This window comes from Cebus imitator, unplaced genomic scaffold (genome assembly GCF_001604975.1).
Source record: "Cebus imitator isolate Cc_AM_T3 unplaced genomic scaffold, Cebus_imitator-1.0 Scaffold65, whole genome shotgun sequence".
NCBI lineage: Eukaryota > Metazoa > Chordata > Mammalia > Primates > Cebidae > Cebus > Cebus imitator.
In genome coordinates, this window is record NW_016107380.1 from 5,804,665 (window position 1) to 5,814,801 (window position 10,137).

At 41.9% G+C, this 10,137-nt stretch overlaps 2 pseudogenes; both read right to left on the reverse strand.

Moving 5' to 3' along the window:
- Positions 1–275: 275 nt before the first annotated feature.
- LOC108305644 lies at positions 276–4,751 on the reverse strand (annotated as a pseudogene).
- Positions 4,752–5,009: 258 nt separating this feature from the next.
- LOC119471596 lies at positions 5,010–5,874 on the reverse strand (annotated as a pseudogene).
- Between the last annotated feature and the right edge of the window lie 4,263 nt (positions 5,875–10,137).

Sequence of the window (10,137 nt, forward strand, 5' to 3'; positions counted from 1 at the left end):
AAATACTCTGTACTGTGGGCCCTTTAATTACATTTAAGAATACGTATATGATTTTTTTTGTGTGCTAGACCTATATATAGGTTTATATAATATAATTATATATATATATATAATTTTAATATAATTACACATATCTGCCAAATCCAGGAAGAAAAGGTTTATGCATATATAACTTTTCCAGTTAACATCTGCAAGCATAAATGACAATGATCTCAGTTTAATAATCCATCAGGGTCAGGGCAATTGACCAATGCCTCTTTACTGCTAGGCTTACCACAGTGAATTACAGATGAATTAGTGTCCTTTTGCTTCTCTTCTCTCACTCTCCTTGTCCAGAGACATTTTGTGTAAAGTTTCAGTGCAGCTCACCTCCAGCCAAAGGTAATCTTTTTAGATGAGTACTCAGTTGCTCTGAATTTTGCTTATAATTATAAACAATTTAATCACAGAAGAACCCCTGCAGAGGTGGAGTTCAAGGTTGCATACAATAACAGGAGATCACAGTTTTGAAGTCTAGCACAGATTAAAAACCACAGATGTACCATTTATAAGACACACACTGATTGTCTCTTAAACTACATATTGACTCCTTATGAACATTATTTTTTAAATAAAGTAGTGCATCTAGGACAATCAGTCGCACAATTCACACAGCCCTGAAAAGTTTTTTCAGTGCCAACTACCAGTTGGTCATGAAACATGAATGAACTGGAGACACTGTTCATTCCTAAGATTCAACCAAGGATTGGCCAAAACATTGGAACACCTCTGCTTAAGAAGGCTATGATCTTCCCTCCCTTCCTTCACAACTTAGTTTTGTTTGATTTTATTTTTGGTGGTGTTTGGTTGCACATGGCAAGAATGCGTTTGATTACTTTACAAATCAGGAAAACCAATTATCTAAAATTATGACAGGATCTTAAGTAGATTGGTTTGTCCGTTTCAGGTTGCTGGTTGGTAGGCCCCTCTAAGGCCCTTCATTTTTTCCTTCTATGCTTCTCAGAACTTTGATCAGATGAGTCTGAGCATCATCCCATCTAACTCTTTTAACCAATGCCTGGCTAAAACTGGAATGTCCAGCCCGGTATATTTAAAAATAACCCACAAAAAGAGGTTCTACAGGTTTTCACAAAACCTGGAATTTCCACGAGGATGTCTGATCTTTATAATCCAAGCAGTCAGCATTGAAGTTAGGCTTCCAGGAGGCAGTTTGGTCCTTATAATCGAAGCAATCCGTGGTTGAGTTAAAACCCAAGCTTGAAGCTCCATATCCCTGGATGGAAAGAGAAGCTGGGGACGGATTGAGATGGCTGGTGACTGCATTGGTACCCATGGGACTGAGTGTGGCCCCTGGTCCGGGAAGCTGGTGATGCATACGGGTCAAATAAGAACCACAGTCCATGCCCCAAAGTACGAAGTTGAGCCAGCATATCCTTGACTATAACCTGAAGCCTGAGTATAGGTCGTGGGGCAGGACCTTGCATGCAGGAAGAGGAAGTGGACAAGGGATCTGACAGCGGGGAGATGAAAGCTGGGCTCCAGATAGACACGGGAGCACTGCTGCTGGCAGTGGTTGGGACTGAGGTGCTAGAGGGCGGAGTGAATTGGCCACTTGTTCAACTGTCTGAACTCACTTCCCGAGCTGGAGAGGTCTTCTTTTTGGCAGGTCTCACTTTGTTTTGACCTCCATTCTGCTGTTGTTGTTGTTGTTGTTCCTGGCGGCACTTAGCTCTTCGGTTCTTAAACCATACCTGCACCCTGGACTTGGGCAAGTTGATTTTCAGTGCCACCTCCTCTCGCATGAAGATGTCTGGGTACCAGGTCTTGGCAAACAATGATGATTTTTATATGAAGGGTTAAGGAGCTTGAGGCATTTGCCCAGTTTCCACAACCAAAAGGGGCAGAGTTGCCAGTGGCATTAAGCCTGTGATACTCCAAAGCCCATATTGATCAGTCTTATTAGAGCATTCTCAGGAAAGATCCTGTGAGACAGGGATCTTTTGGTGCCCTGATCCCCAGCCTCTCAAATCAAACAGCCCAGCATGCATCCTGGACAGAATGTGGCTTCAGAGGTAGAAGGGTCTTGGTTCCACCTTCAGGAAACCTCCTGGGGTTCAGCTGAGCTGGTAGAAGAAGATAACGCATCTGAAAAAACACCCTGCCTGGAACTTTAATCCTCACACCGCTCTCCCGAGGGTGCTCCTTTATAAACAGAGTTGGCCTGCTCCCTCTCAGCTCTGTCTGGCGCCATGGCTTCAATTCCTCCTGCAGCTTCCACTGCCCTGTCTGGCTCACGTCTTGCTGTGTGGTGTGATGAGCTGGGAGTGCAGTAAGGAGGAGTGACAAGCCCGAGGGGCCATGTTCATACCTGCCACTGCCGACTGGGCCATGTTCATACCTGCCACTGCTGACTGTCCTGACGTAGCTGCTTTGTCATCTTGCCTGCCAGGATTAATGACAAGGTAATAGCAGTCAGATGCAGGAGTGGTCTGTAGCCCTCGGTTTTGTTCAGACTCCACTTTCCATGATTCTGCTACTGGGCTTGTGAATTGCCCATTCCCACCTCCAGGCAGGTTTTACTGCCCTTTCCACCTTTCAAATCAGCAGCTGTGTTGAGCTGTGCCCTTGGCTTTTCCCCTTCTATTATGTAACACATGGACAAGACCAATGACAATTTTCTTGATGAATCAGAAGGAAAGAATAGAAGAGACGGGGAGGGCATAGTGGAGTGACTTCTTCTGAAAAAAAAGGGGAAATACAATTTGGAGAGATTTGTTGAATAAGTTGGAACCAAAGAGATATAGAGTACCCAAAAGACTTGAAGGAGACTTTAATTTGAGCTACAGGCCTTGCCAAGATGGACAGAGCTCTTTAATGAAGAGAGAATGTTTATTAACATCTGGTGGACACTTAGGAGATAAAATATGTCTCCTTATTAGATGAAAAAGGAATTCTGATTATGTGAAATATTTTTGGAGAGTTGCTAAGTTATGTGCCATTTTCACACCAATGCCAGGGTTTATGGGTCATCAGCTGTGTAAAATGAGCACACGTGACCTCTCAGAATTAAACGGTTTCTGAGACTGTGCTTGCAACCTGTATCCCTGTACCATGCAGTAAAAAAGATGTGCATGCCAAGGTGGGGGGAGCAGGAGGAACTTGATGAAAGAGAGCGAGAGCGCCACGTGTGACAAGTGGGAGGTGACCCTGCTCAGCTCAAACATAGTTCATGAGCTTTCTTAATCAAGGGTCAGCAATAGTTGAATTGGTTGCTGATTCTTAACTGGGATGCACCTGCAGTCCCAGCTACTCGGGAGGCTGAGAGGGAAGGGTCCTTTGAGTCCAGGAGTTTGAGTCCAGCCTGGGCAACATAGTAAGACCCCTTTCACTAAAAATTAAAAAAATAAAAAAGAAATTATATATACATATATATCTATAGATAGAGAGATATTTTGAGATGGAGTCTCACTCTGTCACCGGGCTGGAGTGCAGTGGCCTGATCTCGGCTCACTGCAACCTCTGCCTCCTGCGATCAGGAGATTCTCCCGCCTCAGCCTCCCTAGTATTTGGGACTACAGGCGCATGCCACCACACCTACTTAATTTTTGTATTTTTAGTAGAGATGGGGTTTTACCATGTTGGCCAGGATGGTCTCGATTTCTTGACCTCATGATCTGCCCGCCTCGGCCTCCCAAAGTGCTGGGATTACAGGCATAAGCCACCGCACCTGGCCTCTAAATTATATATTTTAAAAATCAGTGACAGTCTCTTTTGGAGAATGTACAGAATTCCAGGGCATGGCAGTCATGGGCCAAACTAAAATTGGACATTTTGTGTCTTTTTTTACAACTGCCCCCTCCCCCTTTCCCTGCACTGTGCCCTATTGGAAAAGCAGATTCATGGAAAACGTATTTGGAAGCAGCCTTAGGTAAGCATGGCAGCTTAGTTATTATAGGGTAGCTTCGAATCATGCTTCAGATTTTTCAAATCCTGCTTCAAACATTACTAAAGGGTAATGTTTGCACATTCAAGGGCACTACAAGTGCTGGTTCTGAGAATCAAGAGAAGCCTTCTGTGGATTAGAACCGTGAGAACTGGGATAATGATGTCATAGATTTCATCATCTATGAACGCCAAATTCTACTGAATGTTGCTTCTTATCTAGGGACCTCAGATCCTTTACAGGTGGGCTGAATAGAGAAACCCAAGACCCACCATGCTAGAGGGACAACTGAAGTCCTTAGTGACCCAGTGAGTCACAGTACCAGGAACAAAGACCCTCCACTGGGAAGGAAGCAGTTGGTGTAATGACAAGTACAGTTCCTCCTGTTCCACTTTGCCTGAAAGCATGGATGCTGAAATCTCAAACTTGTCAGAAAACATACTGTCCCTGTGAATTCCGTTTCATTTCCGGTCAACACTTGGCTGAAACACTCAGCAAAGTAATTTTATTTTACATCATGAATATAAATATTTAATTCTTAGTTTCATTTCTGTTTCTGTGGAGGCTGCTATTAATGACCAAATAGGATGACAGCCCAGAAATGGGTGTTATTAGGCACTAGCTAGAATGCAGTGTTGGTTTTAGCAGTAAGCCAGGTGTTTCTGAGATAAATGAGCTCCTGTTACTTGGAATAGTGCAAGCCATTGTGAAAATTTACCTTGACATTCCTCTTTCTCTTCATTTGTCCCTCAATCCCTTCAATCTCGTTTGGGGTCTCCATAATCCTGCTCCTTTGGCTGCCGGCCATCTCCATAAAAAAGGAATTTTAAAGGCTTCTATTTTTTCAGAGACCTGTTTTCCGGGACTGGCTGGTAAGATAAATTATGCTCATTTTCCAAACAGATTGCGGTGAGTTACCGTGTTGTATTTCTTGAGAAAATGTTCTTACAGACCTTTCTAGAGCTTAATGTTGGAAATTCCAAGCACTTTAGGAGGCTGGAGAAAGAGCTGTGATATTTCTTTCTTTCTTTCTTTTTTTTTTTTTTTTTGAGGAAAATTTGTTATATTTTAATTACTTTTATGTACAGACACCTCAACAGTGTACATTTAACCCAGTTTAGTGGCAAGTTCTTTAGCCTTTGCCTTTTCGAGCTTGGTGATAGGAGCCACAGACTTGGGACCCAGGACATTGCCTCCCCAGTGACAGTGGATCTCATTGTGTCTGTCATTGTAAATTGGTCCTGATAGTTTCCACCAGCTTAGCCAAAGTGTTTTGTCTTCCTAGTTAACCTGTGTGAAGGCGACAGTGGTGCATGTCATCCTGTGGACCTGTCTTGCCTTTCCCTTGACAGCGCAGTCAGGGACCCCCATTTTTTGAGACAGAACAGGCAGGAAGACAGCCAGCTTGATGGGATCCATGTCATGTGCAGTCACCACCAGCTGAGCCTTCTTGTTCTCCAGCAAGGTGGTGACGGTGTTAACCCCAGCTTGAAGGACAGGTGGTCTCTTAGTGGAGACATCCCCTTTGCCGGCAGCTTTCTTCTCGGCCTGGGCCAAGTCTCTGCTTCTTCTCTTGCGTTGTCTCTGGTCTGTATTGTGGGGCAGCTTAAGCAGCTGAGTAGCTGTAGGCGGTCCAGGGCCTGGGTGAACTGGTTCAACACAGGAGGAACTTCCAGCCTCTTGTGGAGGATAGCTCTCTGCCGCTGCAACCTGATATAGCGGGGCCATTTCACAAAGTGGGTGAGGTCCCTTTGGGGCTGGATGTCCTGTCCAATGACAAAATTGTTAGGCCTTTTCTCAAACAAGGGATTCACTACTTTCTTGGCCTCCTGCTGCTTCAAAACAGCAGGTGCGGAGCCACCATCTTCCCCTTGGCCTTCTTTCCTTTCAGCATCTTGGGCGGTGGGAGGGGAGAGCAAGAGCTGTGACATTTCTATGATTCTGAGAGTCCCTGTTTGTAAGACACACTGTGGATTTAATAACAAGATTGGAAGGAGGACAACCTCATTGTATGAAATGTACACACGTTTCTTTTTTTACTCACTTAGCCTACATTTATTGATGTGATGACATTTATCTTTCTTCTTCTCTGTCACCATTCATGTTTGATTGAAGGCTTCTTGGAGTTTTATGATTCCTCTGAGCTGATTTTGATGCTTGACAATTGTGTACTGCAGTGCTCACATAGGCTGTTTACAGTAATCTGCCTATAGTAATTTAGAATTGACTATAACATTACGTACTCCTTTAAGCTTCTCTTGAAGGTCTGCTGGAAACAGAGATAGTCCTTTTAAGATGCTCTGTTCCATAACAGGCAGCTATTCTAGCTTTGGAAAGGAATGTGGCTCCATCTAAGCCTTTGATCATGAGAGTTGGTCTATAGTTCCATGACATATTTAAACAGCTTTATCCTTTCATGGGGTCCAAAAAGGCCATTGCTTTATCAGAAACAATACACTTTAGTTCTGTGTTTTTCTCTTTTAGCTTTAGTCCAGCATCATAATGTATTTTTGAAAGATATTTTGTTCAACAGATAGAAATCCAAATTTAAGCTAAATGGAACTTCTTGCTTGGCTAGCCATGGAAATGACTTAACAGGGTGAGTCTCCATGTTCTTTTATTTTGCTGAGCACAGGCCGGCTTGCCTCAGGGCCCTTGCACGTACTGTTTTATCTACCAGGACTGGCCTCTCAACTGCTCAGCACTCAGCTTTCTGCTTACATGTTATTTAATCAGAGAAACCTCCCTGACTTACCCCACTTCCTGATTTTTCTGTTTTGTTTTCTTTGCAGCATTGATCACAACTGGAAATTCTTTATTTATTGGTTTAATTATTTATCATCTACCTTTCTCTACTAGAATGAGACTCTTTGAGAACCTGTCATTGATTCTTGCCTATTATTGTACTCTGTGCCCAGAAATGTGCATGATACAAAACATGTATTCAGTGAATAACAATTTGTTAGATGAATGAAAGCATTGGATGAATGAATGAAGAGATACCTTTCCTATGGACATTTCTAAGCTTGCTTGCAAATGCACAGGCAATGAGAACCACCTCTCTTCACTCCCTGGCATTTGAGGCCTTTTATGTAAAAATGTAAACTAATCACAATGTTAGAAAATTTAAAATGTTAAAAAAAGTATGTCATAAAATTGAGGAAATATAGTATTTTGAGAGTCCAAACATGTTAATGAAGTTTACTGAGCTGAAGTGTTGGGTTAATTGTCGTAAGTGATTTATCTTTTTATGTAGGTAAGGGAATAAACAGAAGATCAGAGAAGAAGAGGTACTGCTTTTACATTTTAAGTTTCCTAATATACTAGCAAGTGTTTCTAATAAAACTTAACTCATTGAAGAAGAAAATAGTCTGACTCTAAAAAAGAGTGTGTGTTCCTGAGGAGGTCTAGACCAGCTATTTCCCCCTTTCATGTTTCAATGAATAACCATCTGCAGGCAGAGATGCAATGACCCTCTGCCAGGTATGTTTAGTATGGATGTTTATATGCTGTTGACCAAAAAAAACCAAAAACCAAAAAAACCCCACACCAATCTCATATAATATTTAAAGATATTTATTCTGAGCCAAATGTGAGGACCATGGCCCATGACATAGTCTCAGGAGGTCCTGAGAACATGTATCCAAACAAAGTGGTTGGGTTACTGCTTGATTTTACACAGTTCAGGGGGACATGACTGATAGGCAGACATCAATCAATGTGTGTAGCATATACACTGGTTTGGTCCGGAAAGATGGGACAACTTCATGGAGGGTGTTGGGCTTACAGGTGATAGTTGAATTCAAAGGTTTTCTGAGTGGAATTGGTTGAAATAGTTAAGTTTCTTTTTTCTTTTTCTTTTCTTTTCTTTTTTTTTTTTTTTAATAGAGACAGGGTTTCACGATGTTGGCCAGGCTGGTCTCAAACTCCTGACCTCAGATGATCTGCCTGCCTCAGCCTCCCAGAGTGCTGAGCCACCAGCCCGGCCCAGTTAAGCTTCTTCCTAAAGCATTAAGCAAGAAATGCTTAGGGTTAAGATAAGGGGGTTTGTGGAAGCCAAGGTTCTTGTGATGAAGATAAAGCCTCCAAATATCAGGCTTCTGGAACAGTAATAGGTGGTAAATATCTCTTATCAGACCTTAAAAGATGTCAGATTCTTAGTTGGATCTCTCCTGGATCAGGAAAAGACCTGGAAAGTCGGGAGAATTATCTAGGGATGGAGATTTTCCTCATAAGAGACAGCTTTGCCAGGCCATTTCAAAATATGTCAAATAAATATGTTTGGAAGTAAAATACTTCGATTTCGTTCAGGGCCTGCTTCACATTGCTATCTTATCGCTACAGAGAGTGTTGCGTCAGTCTTAAGATCTCTGTTGTAATGTTAATGTGGGTCAGTTGTGCCTGAATTCCAAAGAGAGTAGAGTATAATGAAGTATGCCCCACTCTTCCTTACCATCATGGTCTGAGCTAGTTTTTTAGGTTTCTTTGAAATCCCCTTGCCTGAAAGTAGGGATTCAATGGTTCAGGGGCTTAGGATTTTATTTTTTGTTGACAATATTTATTATTGTTTTGTTTACAGTAATATGGGCTGTTTTCCCATATTAATGTCTAGAAGTTTAAAAATTTTTTTCACGCACTTTAATTTTTAAAAATCTATTTGTAAATGAACTTATATGCAAAAGTGTTAATCTTTTGTTTTATGTTAATGGAAAAAAGTTCTTATTTTTCTTAACTGGTCCTGTTCTCATGAAATCCCCAGAATTTAGCCTTGTTGATTTCTAGTTTTTATTAGAGAGCATTTGGAAACTTAGAAGAAACTGTTGCATTTGCCTTTTTTTATTTTTTTATTTTTTTGGGAATGGAGTCTCACTCTGTCACCAGGCTGGAGCGCAGTGGCAGGATCTTGGCTCATTGCAACCTCTGCCTGCCAGGTTCAAGTGATTCTCCTGTCTCAGCCTCCTGAGTAGCTGGGATTACAGGTATGTGCCACCACACCCAGCTAATTTTTGTATTTTTAGTAGAGATGGGGTTTCACTATGTTGGCCAGGATGGTCTCCATCTCTGGACCTCGCGATCTGCCCGCCTCGGCCTCCCAAAACGTTGGGATTACAGGTGTGAGCCACTGCGCCTGGCCCGCAATTGCCATATTTTCAGCATATGTTTTGCAGGGAGTAGGAGAGGGTTGGGGAGGGGTTCCTCAATTTTTATACTTGAAATAAATCTACTGAATCTGTTCTGAGACATGTTCAGCTCTCTAGAGAAAACAACTCAAGGGGCATTATGTTTCATCTCTACAATGAAATGTATTTTTTCTTTAAACAAGTTACTTTTATGATATCTTGCAGAAGTACCGCTCAGAAAATTCAACTTGTTTCAATTCAGCTGTGAAATAAACCTGTAAGAGATGCCTTGATTCTAGAGGCTTTCATGTTGGTTCTTAGGTTCTCTGGCTGAACTAAACAGTCATTGTTTGGTTGGTTCTCAATGGTGTCAAACATTCTAACGTGAGCAAGTATGGGATTTGAGATTTTTGAAAAAGGTTTTTTATGAAAGAACTTAATTCATATATACATCCCTGGCTTTGAGCTTCAAGAAAATTATTGTACTTCTTGGGTGGCTGAAAAATTCTTGGCCTTGGGCATTGTAACTATAATTGTTTGGAATTGCACAGCCTGCTATGTCTTATTCCCTTGCTACAGTAGTTACTTTGCGATGACTGAACAATCAGTGCAGAACTCTGGATGCTGCTGCTTTCAAAGTGCTTTTCTAGAGCTAAATTGGATAATTTAAATTAAAAAATTCAAAACAACAAAACATTAATAACCTTTTAAGCTAATGATCATTTACTCTAAGACTTAAAGCTTCTGTTTGTCTGAGTTCATACTTGTTTTTTTAATTTTCAAATTCTAAAATTTTTATTAGATTTTTTCCCCCCCATTTATTTATTTTATTGCATTTTAGGTTTTGGGGTACATGTGAAGAACATGCAAGATTGTTACATAGGTACACATGTGGCAGTGTGATTTGCTGTCTTCCTCCCCATCACCTACATCTGGCATTTCTCCCCTTGCTATCTCTCCCCAGCTCCCCACCCCCCATCGTCCCTCCCCTATTTCCCCTCAACTGACCCCAGTGTGTAGTGCTCCCCTCCCTGTGTCCATGTGTTCTCATTGTTCAACACCCACCTATGAGTG